The following is a 13,697-nucleotide window of genomic DNA, read 5'->3' as shown; positions in this document are numbered from 1 at the left end:
TATATATATATATATATATATATATATATATATATATTGCTTCAGTTGCTTCTGTATCTGCCAATGTGAATTCTGTTTCGATCCTCAATGGAACAAATTTTAAGGACTGGAAGGAGAATATTGAAATTATTCTTGGTTGCATGGATCTGGATCTTGCGTTAAGGACTGAGGAACACTCTACTCCTACGGCGGAGAGTACTCCTGAAGAGAGGAGGGATCATGAGAAGTGGAATTGCTCAAACCGCATGAGCATAATGATCATTTGGCGCAGCATCCCAGAGGTGTTTAAGGGCATTGTTTCTGAAGACGTTACTACTGCCAAAGAATTCCTTGCTGAGATTGAGAAGCACTTTGCAAAAAGCGATAAGGCGGAGGCAAGTACTCTTCTTTAGAACTTGATCTCCATGAAATATCAAGGCAAAGGAAATATCAGGGAATATATTATGAGCATGTCTAATATTGTCTTCAAACTCAAGGCACTAAAGCTTGAAATCTCAGAAGACTTACTCATTCATTTGGTGTTGATTTCTCTTCCTGCACAGTTTAATCAGTTTAAAGTATCTTATAACTGTCAAAAGGATAAATGGTCTCTTAATGAGCTCATTTCATATTGTGTGCAAGAAGAGGAAAGACAAAAGCAAGACAAGACAAAAAGTGCTCATTTTGCAAGCACCTCAAAGGCTAAGGACAAAAGAAAGAGATCGAAGGATCCCAAGAAGGAAGCTGCTAAGGGTCCAGAACAAAAGAAACAATCTCAGGAAAGCAAATGTTTCTTTTGCAATAAGACTGGACACGTAAATAAGAAATGTGACAAATATCATGCTTGGCGTGCAAAGAAAGGTATGTTTCTTACTTTGGTCTGTTCTGAGGTCAATTTAGCGTCAGTACCTAGTAACACTTGGTGGTTAGACTCAGGTGCAACTATTAACATCAGTGTTTCTATGAAGGGTTGCATGAACTACCAGAAGCCAACTGATTCTGAAAGATGGATATATGTTGGAGATGGCAAATAGGTGGAGATGGAAAATGGATATATTATGTACTGGTTTTTATTTGGATTTGAAAGACACTTTTGTTGTGCCGTCATTTAGACAAAACTTAATTTCAATTTCTTATTTGGACAAATCCGGTTATTCTTGTTCATTTGGAAACAATGAATTTAGTTTGTCTTTTAATTCAAATATTATTGGAACTGGTTCACTTTTGGCTTATGATAATCTATATTTGCTTGATACTGTGACCACCTATAATGAAACCCTCAATACAGAATCTCATGGTATTAAATGTAAAATTGACAATACTCAATCAGGAGCATTATGACAAAAACGATTAGGTCACATCTCTAAAAATAGATTTGAACGACTTGTGTCAAATGGAATCTTAGAGTCCATTGACTTCACAAACTTTGATGTTTGTGTTGAATGCATTAAGGGCAAACAGAACAAAGCGAAGAGATTAGGTGCATATAGAGCTTCAGACGTCTTAGAGTTGATTCATACGGATATTTGTGGGCCATTTCCTACACCTTCTTGGAATGGTCAACAATACTTTATATCATTCATAGACGATTACTCAAGATATGCATACGTATTTCTTATACATGAAAAGTCATAGTCTTTGGATGTGTTCAAATCTTTTAAAGCTGAAGTTGAAAATCAACTCAATAAAAGAATTAAGTCTGTTAGATCTGACCGTGGTGGTGAGTACTATGGCAGATATGATGGATCAGGTGAACAACGTCCAGGACCTTTTGCCAGGTACCTAGAGGAGTGTGGAGTTGTTCCACCATGCCGGGATCACCCAGTATGAATGGTGTAGCTGAGAGACGAAACCAGACTCTTAAGGATATGGTAAGGAGTATGATTTGTCATTCCACCTTACCAGAGTCATTCTGGGGAGAGGCACTAAAGACGACAGCTTATATTCTAAATAAAGTACCAACTAAAGCAGCTACTAAAACACCTTATGAGCTTTGGATTGGGCGAAAGCCTAGTCTAAAACACCTTATGTGTGGGGTTGTCCAGCTGAGGCAAGGCCTTATAAGCCAAATGAAAAGAAGTTGGACTCCCGAACAGTAAGTAGTTACTTTATTGGTTATTCTGAGAGATCCAAGGGATATAAATTTTATGATCCCATATTAAAGTCAATTTTTGAGACAAGGACTGCTACATTCTTTGAGGATATTGAGTTTGGGGGGAAGAATCAGATTAGAAAATTTGTTTTGGAGGAAGAATCGGTAATAATTCCAGAACCGATTCAAACAATTACTTTTGATGAAGTAAGTTCGGAACCTCCACAAAACATTGCTGATGAACCCCATACTCAAGATGATTTGGTTGTTCATGAAGAACAAACTCAAGATCCTCAACAACCTATGCTTCATGAGCCAGCACCTTTGCGGATATCTATGAGAGAAAGGAGAAGTGCCATTTCAGATGATTATGTTGTATTTCTCCAAGAAAATGAAGATCCTAACAATGGTGTGATGGAAGCACTAGTGCAGTTTCATGTTTAGACAACGCCCTATATGCCTCGGTTCTTACGCAAACGAGGTAGATAAGGATGCGGTGGCATTTTTATGATTTCGAACAACTTTTATGCCTCGGTTAACTAAACAACTGAGGCCTATGAATGTTTATGCCTCGGTTATAAATTCAACCGAGGCAGTAACGCTGTCAAAAACTCACACTTTCCTGTTTTTTAAAATTTGAAAATAATTGGGTAGTTTTATGCCTCGGGTCCCAATAAATCGAGGCATATAATGGTTTACTGCAGTGGGTTGTTTCACCCGAGACCTATTAGTGCCAGAATTTTTCCACGTGGTTGATTTTTTTTTTTTGCGTGAGTATATGCCTCGGTTTCGAATCAACCGAGGCTGTAAGGCCAGTTAGGTTTTAAAAATCCAAATCCGTTGCACTGTAGATGCATCTTCTACCTTCGAAAATCAGCGCTGCCTGTGCCTCCACACTGTTCCGCCACCACTACAGATGCATCTTCACTGTTCAGTCCCGCGACCCACTATCGCAGATCCGCCGCCATGCCCGCCTTCTCCACTTACTGTCGGCGCTGTGCCTCCTTCGACGAGAACAACAGCTTACCTTCGTCCGCACATTGGGGTATTTTTTGCGTTTCCATTTTGCGATTTGAATCCATTTTCTTGGGTGTTTTTCCTGTAGGGTTGGGGTTTGTCTTGCTGTGTTTCGTCATGTTTTGGTGCAGGTGAACTTCACATAATGGTTGATTTAATGGTTGTTGGCACGAGATTTTGGACGCACGAGGTGTTGAGGTTTTGCGAACTGGCGGAGTTGCATTTTTGCTTGCTTGTGTTCTTGCAGGTTTCAGCCATTTTGGAATTATTTTTTTTAATTTTTAACATATTTTATGCCTCGGTTGGTATCAGAACCGAGGCAGTAATGATGAGATATGCCTCGAGTAAGAACTGAGGCAGAAAGGTGGACCTTTTTACCTCGGCTAGATATGCCTCGGGTCTTAAACCGAGGCCAAATGACCAAAATAACTGCGGCAAAAACCCTTTTCTGCACTGGTGAAGATGACCCACTCACCGTTCGTCAAGCCATACAAGATCCTAATTCAGAAAAATGGATTGAAGCAATGAGGGAAGAGTATAAATTCATGCAAGACAATAAGGTTTGGGAACTTGTCCCATTACCAGATGGTGTGAAACCCATTGGTTGTAAATGGTTATTTAAGACCAAACAAGATTCTAACGGTAATGTGGAGAGGTATAAGGCTCGTCTTGTAGCTAAGGGATTTACTCAAAAAGAAGGGATTGACTTTAAAGAGACTTTTTCTCCAGTTTCATCAAAAGACTCTTTTAGGACAATTATGGCTCTTGTTGCACATTATGATTTGGAGTTTCATCAAATGGATGTCAAAACGGCCTTTCTCAATGGTGACATTGTCGAGACGATCTATATGGTGCAACCAGAAAAATTTGTGTCGGGAGACCCAAAGAATATGTTTTGCAAATTGACTAAATCCATTTATGGACTAAAACAAGCATCCCGTCAATGGTACCATAAATTTCATTAAGTAATTATCTCATTTGGCTTCAAGATGAATCTTGTTGATGATTGTGTGTATCACAAGTTTAAGGGGAGCAAGTTTATTTTTCTGATCTTGTATGTTGATGACATTCTGCTTGCCACTAATGATATAGGCATATTGCACAAAACTAAGAAATTTCTGTCAAAGAATTTTGAAATGAAAGATCTTGGTGACGCCTCCTTTGTATTAGGAATTTAGATACACCGAGATCGATCTCGGGGTATTCTAGGATTATCACAAAGGAGCTATATCGATAAAGTTCTTAAAAGGTTTAGCATGCATGAATGTAAATCCGGGGATACTCTAGTTGCTAAGGGAGACAAGTTCAGTCTCAATCAGTGCCCAAAGGGAAATTTGGAAATTGAGGAAATGCAGCAGATTCCTTATGCGTCAACTGTAGGGAGTTTGATGTATGCCCAAGTATGTACGCGTCCAGACATAGCATACATAGTTGGGGTTCTAAGCAGATACTTAAGCAATCCAGGAATGGACCATTGGAAAGCAGCAAAGAGGGTCATGAGATATTTAAAGAGAACAAGAGGTTATATGCTCACATACAGGAGGTCAGACCAGTTGGAGATCACTGGGTTTTTTGACTCAGATTTTGCAGGATGTCAAGATAGCTTAAAATCTACTTCAGGTTACATTTTTATCTTGGCAGGTGGTGCGGTTTCTTGGCGCAGTGTCAAGCAAACCCTTATAGCTTCATCCACCATGGCAGCAGAATTTGTAACATGCTATGAGGCATCTAATCACGGGATATGACTGAGAAATTTTGTCACAGGGCTGAAAATTGTGGAAAGCATTGAAAGGCCACTTAAGTTATATTGTGACAATAAATCAGTTGTATTGTATTCCAACAACAATAGAAGCTCGACTAAGTCGAAGCACATCAACATTAAGTTCCTAGTTGTTAAAGAAAGAGTACAGAGTGGACAGATTTCCATAGAACATTTAGGGACAAACTCCATGATTGCAGATCCTCTAACTAAAGGACTTCCACCCAAGGTCTTTCATTAGCATGTTGCTCACATTGGTGTTTTACAGTTTGAGGAATCTAAGGTTTAGTGGGAGATAGTCATTTTTTATATGTTTTATGTTCTATGTTTAATTTCTTGTATGCATACATTAAACTTTCAAACATATTTGGTTATTTATATATATGTGGTTTTAATTTTACACTTTGTACATTAAGTTTTTATATTGATCTCATTAAGTTAAAGTTTGAACCAGTTGAAAATAGATGTGTATATACAAATCACCTTCAAATATTTATCATGCTACACATTTCATGATGAATCCATGTCATTTGGTTGTGTCAGGATTAGTGATCATTGTTGGTTTTAGTTGCGATTGATGCAATGAAAAACTGGTTTGGTTCTACATACTGATATAATCAATGGATGGGACTTTTGGAGTATGCTCGAGTAATATAATGACAATTTTGAGCTCATAAAGTCTAACACATTTATAAGGTTGTAAGGACATATATATTTGTGATCAGTGGGAGATTATTAGTAATTTTGGGTCATGCATATATATGACACATAATTAAATGTGTTAGGGCCATTATTTATAAAGCCAAATAATAAAGTGATCTGACTAAATTAAAGATTTGGCTAAAGACATATGTCATGAAAATAAATATTGTGTAGAGACCAGTTAGTAATTTCTAATTTGATGAGGGACCAAATTAGAAATACTAAAACTTAAGTAATTCAATTTATAAATGGTCGTGGTCCCCTTTTGAGAGTACACACAGAGTCAACGTACTTTTCCTGATCCTTTCCCTCTATCCCCATCAAGAGAGAAAACCAAAGGGAAATCAAGGTGCTCTACAGGAGGAAGATCACTGTGCATATAGGAGTGCTCTAATATTATCGTTATGGCCAATTCAGGTACGCTTCTGTTTACTATTTACAACATGATTATTAGTATAGGTATGAGATATTGTTTATGAGTTTATGATTGATTATTAGAATCAATATTATTATTTATATTATGTTTATGTACATGAATGTGCGTGTTTATGTGCGTAAAAGTGTGATTATGTGCATGAAGATGTCAGAATTAATAATAAGATCATATTCTGCGTTTATGTTTACATGATATCCCTAATAACTGTCACCATAGTATCTAAAGGAAAATTATGAAAAAATTTAAAATAAAAATGGTATGTATTGTAAAACCATATCAAGTTCGAGAACCAGTTATATATATCGGTAAGGTATTAACACTCCACGTCTGTATATAAATCGTGCTCTTAGGTATTCTTACTCAAGATGAGAAATAAGTGTTATAATTTTTTTTGTTTAAATAAGGGGTTTGAAGGTGGATATAATTTTAATTTTGGAATTTTAATATTTGATTTTTGAGATTTGATACCAAGATACTTATTATCAATCAAATTATAGACATGACATAATAATTAATAATTTTTAAAATTGTTATGAAGTCTTAATTATCAAGCGAATCTAACACTTGATATGATAATCAAATAGTTTTAATATGAATGAAAAATTTAATAATAAAATATTTCCAAGACTTAACATAATTAAATTTTAAAATTTTAAACAAATACATTTTTTTTAACATGATAATTAAATTTTCAAATTTTAAACTAATAAAAATTTTAAATGAGTGAAAATTCTAATTATTAAGTATGTCTAAGACTTAATATCATAATAAAAATTTTCATATTATTACAAAATATTGTAATACCAATTTTATTTCTTAAATAAAAAGAAATTTGTATATGTGTAAGAACAAGTGTTGCTAAACAATAAAATTGTTGAGAATAAAAAATTATTATAAGCTAATGTTGTGTTTGGATGAGTTAATTTAGAAAAGAAATTCTTTTATTTGAAGAATTTAAATTTTTTTACATTAAAATAATTTATTTGGATAAAGTAATTAGAAAAAAAATTAAATTTAAGAAATTTTGGAAGGTATCTCAAATGAAAAGAAGTAAAAGAATTTTAAATAACTTTTATGTTTAGATGAAACATTTCATTAATTCTTAATTCTAAAAAGTTGAAATGAAATGCATTTGCATTAAAAAAATATTTGAAATAAAATTTATCCTAAATAAAATTTATTAAAAGGTAGAATATTTGATAACAGGAGGTATAATAGTTAAAATGTCATCAATATAGTTAAATTATACAATGGATCATAAACTTTATATTAATTTTATAATAAACTATATAATTATTTACTAAAATAATAAATAATATGTTTAATTATTTTTAAAATTTTGTGATCCACATACCACAATAAATAATTTTAATAAGATATTTTGTATAATTATTTATCCTACATGAATTAGGGTAAGTTGTCATAATTAAAATTTGACTTTTGTAGATATTTTATTTAAGTAAGTTATAAAAGAAAAAAAATATTGCTATTAGTTTTATATTAATAAAATATTTGAAATAATTATCCTAAATAATATTTATTAAAATTAAGCGAAGGATACTACTAAAAAAATTTATATTTCCTGCATATTTTGTTTTGAAATTTTTTTTTAAAAAATGTTTATAAATTTTGTTATGAAAAAAAATTACAAGAAATTGATGCCAATTATTATACAAAATATTTTTATAAAATATTTTTTTAATAAATTTTGTAAAAAATAATTATTTACGAAGGAATTATTTATTGATTTAAATCTTTAGATTTTTAGAAAAATAACAGAAATTTTTTTTTTTATAAATTTTTTTTAACAAACTTACAACAAAATTCTCGTATAATATAAAAAAAAATTATTAGTGGGGTACATATAGTAAAAACATTATTGATGTGCAATCCTTTGCGTTTTGTCAGCTGACAATTCTTAATTTAAGAAAAATAATAATTGAAAAGTGTATGCTATGATGACGACTCTAGATATATATGTATGCAAAAAGTCATTTGAAAAATTAAAATTTTGATATTGTCTCTTTATATCACGACTTGAGTAAAATAAAACAGGAAATTGCGTATGTTAGAGACAACTTACACAAAAAAGGTAATTTTATTTAAATTCGTCCTTTTTTATAATTTATTAAAAAAATTACATCATTTTGGTAAAAAACTATCCCTAATTTGCACTGGAACCATCTATGAAATTGTCTGGAATCAGATTTTAAAAAGGTCATTACTCATTATCTTGAGATATATGTGATAATTAGGAGGAGTGGTGGATTTTAGTGTTCAATTGGTTAACACTACATATAGGACCTTTCAAATTTTGTCTTCAAAAAGAAAAAGTCCAATACGTTCTGTTGAAAACAATTATTGAGATAGGAAAATCCAAATATGTCTAATTAATCTCCAGTATATGGAAGAAGGAAATGTAATAATCTGTAATGAAAACATTAATTAATTGTAGGAAAAAGAAACACCGTCCAAAATTAGGGATTTATCTGCAAACTGTGGCAGTGGCAGCATGTTCACTATTGATTATTTCCATTATGGTAATGTAGCCAAAGTTTTCACTATCATCAAAATAGACGTTTAACATGACTAAAAGCTCACAATAATTACTTAATTAACTGTTTTTATCTTATTATGTAACAAATTTTAGAATCATAAAAACTTCAATTCATTAATATCGATTTTTATTAGGGTCATTTAAGTTAGCTATATTATTAGCTAAACTGGTATTATTATGTCACTAATTTTTAATTAATAAGATTATTGTTATGACTCTACATACTTTAATTTTTTAAATTAATAAAAAGAAATATATTAAAATATATATATAATACAACCCATGATAAATGTCTTTCATTAACTAAACATATTTGTCTCCCATATTGATTGTCCACAAAATTACATGAATATAGGAAAAGAACAAAATAGGAGAGTTGGGATAGAAACTTGGTCTACCGGTCTTCTTACAATTTTGGTTCTTGTAGAGATAATTAGAAAAAAAGACTATGCAACAACATAGGTTACAAATTAAAAAAAAATAAAATCATCTTTATAAAACTTTTCCTACTATCTTGTAGGTTCTTATGATAGAAACTAGTTTCAAATTCCACTCTAAACCCAATGTAACAGAGAATAGTGCAGTGTTATTCTCACCCATAAGTTAATACATCACTCTTCTAATATATGAATAAGAAAAGAGTCTTCGAACAACCCAAACCAAAATATCTAATTTACTAAAGGTATATATAGATTGTAGATATGTTTGAACACAAACACCGATTAAAGTATGAAAATTTTACATTAGGATTTTTATACTCTATTCAAGACCTTGTTTTAAGTTGAGTAAAGTGATGAACACTTTGTCAGCATCAATTCATGCAAATTTAAAAATATATTGTTTCTTTGATTTCAAATACACATATAATAGCTATTAATATACATCATCACACTTTGATCATAATTTTGTTAGCGTAGGTCCATGTTTTAGGCTCATTTTCTCTATGTAAAAAACAAAGTAATGTATGAAGAAGGATATTATATATTATTGATTGTCTAGAAAATGTTATAAGAGATGTGTTATGCAATACACACAAAACTAACCATAGAAGTCACAAGTTAATGAGCCTAAAACATGAGCTTATGCTAACATCTCCCTCAAACTCACAATGTTACGACTAAATGCATTGAGAATTTGTCAAATAAATAATTAAAGCGTAAAACGAGGTGCAACTTGGTAAACATATCTGCAATCTGTAGTGTTGAAGGAACAAATTATAAAGATGATGACGTGTAAAATGACAATCTATTTCAATATGCTTGGTTTGCTCATGAAAAACAAGTTACAACAATATGAATAACACTTTTATTGTCATAATGTAGAGGTGTATGATCTTTCAAATAGACACCCAATATCTGCAAGTAACTAACGTAGCCAAATAATCTCACAGGTATTCAAACATGACGTGATACTCAGCTTCTATGGGCGATCGAGATGTAACATCTTGTTTTTTACTCTTCCATAATATAAGTGAATCACCAAGAAAAATGCACCACTCAGTAGTGGACTTTTCACCATTCCAATTTGTATCATAAAAGGCATGCAAGTCTAAACACTACATATAAGAAAAAAAAGGAGATTGAAACTGAGTGTCCAAAAGATACCTAAGAATACGAAGAACAACACCTTAATGAATTGTTGTTGGAGTTGAAACAAACTGACTAAAACATGAACAACATGTGTTATGTCTGGACAAGTCATAGTAAGATAAACCAGACTCCTAACAATAATTCGATATAAAGTAGAATCAGTCAAAGGAACACCATCCGATAGGGAATCAACAATATACTTGGACATGTTCAAATAGGTCAACAATCTTGTCGGGGAATCAAGAGGAGTATCAATAATATTGTTGTCAGTAAGCTGAACATGTTCAAATAGGTCAACAATATACTTGGACTAAGACAAAAAATAACCTTTGAAAGAAGAAGCAACCTCAATACCTAAAAAATAACGTAGTACACCAAAATCTTTCATAGCAAAACGATGAGATAATACAATTTCTAAGGATGCAATTCCATCAAAATCATCACCAGTAATAATCATATCATCAACATATAAGGATAGGAAAATACTTCCCGCATTGGTTTTCTTGACAAATAAAGTAGAATCATGATGACTAGCAACAAAACCAAAAGAAACAATTATTGTATAAAACTTTTGAAACCAAGCACGAGGTGCTTGTTTAAGAAAATAAAAAGAAAATAAAAGGCTTTTTGAAGTTTGCAAACTTCACCAGATTTGTGAGAGACACTTGGTGGTAGAGTCATATAGATCCCCATTCAAAAAGGCATTCTTCACATCCATTTAAAAAATCTCCCATTGAAAACAACAATCAAGGTAAGAACAATAGTCATCTTTGCCACAAGAGTAAAGGTTTCCTCATAATCCATGCCATACTCTTGGGTATATCCATTAGCAACAAGTCTAGCTTTTTACCTTTCAATTGAGCCATCTAATTTTATCTTGATTTTGTATACCCAACGAGATCCAATGGAATGTTTTCCTGGTAGCAATGGAACTAGATCCCATATATGAGTTTGATATAGAGCAACAAGTTCTCCAGCCATAACATTCTGCCAAAGTGGATCACATACAACCTCTCCATAGGATGAAGGGTCAAGAAGATGACAAACAAAGGAAATAAAAACGACAAATGAACTAGAATAAGAGGAATAAACAAAGTCTGGTTGTTGAGTAGACTTACAATTACGATTAGGACGAGTAGGTGGCAGAGGAACCGTAACCTCAACAAATGATTGAGCATGGGTAGTGGGGAGATCAACAAGTATAAACTCTGATGTGGTGTCTATAATTGGTTCAAAGACAAGGTCTAGGGTTGGCACGAAACTAGGTTTAGTGTCATTAATATCAAAAGGATTAAGTTTAATGACATTAGATGTAGTTAAATAATGTGAGCTAGTTGGAATAGAAAAGAATGAAATATGTTCAAAAAACACAACATGACTTAAGATATACAATGTTTGACTAACTAGATCAAATCAATGATATTCCTATTGACCAAGACAATGTGAAAAAAGACACAAATATAATTTAGTATCTCAACATGTGATTTTAGTATATGATTAATATTAAAAATTATTATACATTTATTTATAAATATTAGTATCTTCATTATCCACATTTATAAACTGTAGTTTATATTCAAATTAAAAGTATACAGGGTTAAATATATAGGATACACATGTAAGAATTCAAAATACATTAATATATTTAAAAATACTTTTTGGTATTTTTTTTAAATATATTTTTAAGTTTTGTTAATAATGATGATAAGCAGAAAATTGCTATACATGACACTTTTAACATAATATATAACATTATAATTAAAATTATCTTTTTTTAGAAATATAATTGACAAATTTCAAGACTGTCATAAACATACAATTTCTATATATTATTATTAATACAGAACGAGAAAAATATGTTTACGTTTTATATAATTTTAAATTAGTAAAATATTTAAATTGATAAATTAGTAAAAAGATAAAGTAAAAATCAGATATCGTTTTCCATCAGAAAATATTTCTGATATATTTACTGTATTGGATAGTTTAACAAAAACAAATATTATGTGTAAAAAGACTTAGGATTTTTGTGTAAGGTATATTTGTAAATTGGGTTAATTATGTTTTTCGTCCCTCAAGTATTATGCGATTTTGTTTTTAGTCCCCCAACTAACGTTTGCTCCAATTTGGTCCCTCATGTTTTGAAACGATTGGAAATAGTCTTCCTTTTTGGATGCCGTTAGTTTTATTTGACACCTGGCAAACGGACTGCCACGTATGGATCCCGTTTTAAGCTGTGTAAGTAGAGTGTGTTTCTGCACGTGCTAATTAAAGAGAAGCTCATCCAAATAAAAGAGGGGTTGGGAAATTTAGAAACCCTAAAATTGAAATTTGTGAATTGGGGCTTCGAGATAGTGAGGAATTGCTGCATATCGTCACTGGGCAGGCAAAGTTTGGCATAGTTATTGCGTTCTTGACTCATGAAGAGTGGTAGCAAAGGGTTTCCATGTACGCTGCGGAATACAGGTTCGAAAATGTCGCAAAGTTGTGCGTCATCTTCAGAAATGTCATCCAAAGTCTGTGGGTGTGGGGAAAGATTGTTGCTCCTAAAGGCATCTACTGTGAAAAACAAAGGGAGATTATTTTGGAGATGTCGAAATTGGGCTGTAAGTTTCAAATCCCGTGACTTATTGGATGTTGCTTTTGTATTTGTGGTAATTGTTTCATCTTTTTCTTTCGCAGACCAATTCACATTGTAATTACTTTGAATGGGTTGACGACGAGGAATTTGATTTTCAAGGGAAAGAAAAAGAAAGTGAAACCAGTGGTGGAAAAAGAGTTGATGGTGGGAAAAAAGGTGAAGAAGATGAAGTTTCTTTGAAAAGGGAGAAAATTATGCTTGATTTGATGAAGAAAAATGAGAAGTTGAAGATGAAATTGCAACAAGAGAAAAAAATTAGGACATTCCTGTTTTTTTTATTTGTGATATCGTGGGTCTCAACAATTGTAATGGTGTTCATGCTGTTGTTCAAAGTTAATTGCAATGTTTGAGATTACTGTAGTGGGAAGTTTTTTGTAGTTGTGATTATGATATTATTGGAATTGTAATGGAATTTCAAACTTTTGGTTACTGTTATGTCTTAGTATTTGCAATGAAAATGGAACTTGTAGTTGTGATTATTATGCGTTTACTGTTATCATCAATCTCAGATTCTGAAATTTTTCCTTAATACCACATTCAGGGAATTGAAACAAAACTCACAGGCCCAAATAATTACATCATGATTTACTGATAAATAGTTTTCATTCATAAACAATAAAACGTAATCCAACAAACAGTAGTTGTCAATTAAGTCTAGCAGACAAGTGGTCCCAAATTGTTAATACAATAATGCAATAGTTCTGCAATCAAAAAAGTGGGTAACTTTCACTATGCCCAATATTCTAAAACAGTGGTCCACTATTATAATGCACTACATTACAGAAAAGTGGTCCACCATACAAAAAAATCAACAAAAAAACTTCATTCTTTCACATTCACGTGGGCTGTGCTGAAGTTTCAGTACTTGCTTGAGACCCTAAAACCCTTGTTCCCATTCTTCTTCTCCTTATGGTGGTTCGAGGTC

The 13,697-nt window shown here is 32.2% G+C and overlaps 1 pseudogene; it reads left to right on the top strand.

The window, feature by feature from the left end:
• The first annotated feature begins 35 nt into the window (after positions 1 to 35).
• Positions 36 to 1,013, top strand: LOC146880913 (uncharacterized; annotated as a pseudogene).
• Positions 1,014 to 13,697: the final 12,684 nt, after the last annotated feature.

This window comes from Vigna unguiculata, chromosome 11 (assembly GCF_037176805.1).
Source record: "Vigna unguiculata cultivar grain cowpea cultivar isolate G323 ecotype 2 chromosome 11, ASM3717680v1, whole genome shotgun sequence".
Taxonomy (NCBI): domain Eukaryota; kingdom Viridiplantae; phylum Streptophyta; class Magnoliopsida; order Fabales; family Fabaceae; genus Vigna; species Vigna unguiculata.
The sequence above is the reverse complement of the archived record's forward strand: the minus strand, read 5'-3'. Positions and strand labels throughout refer to the sequence as shown.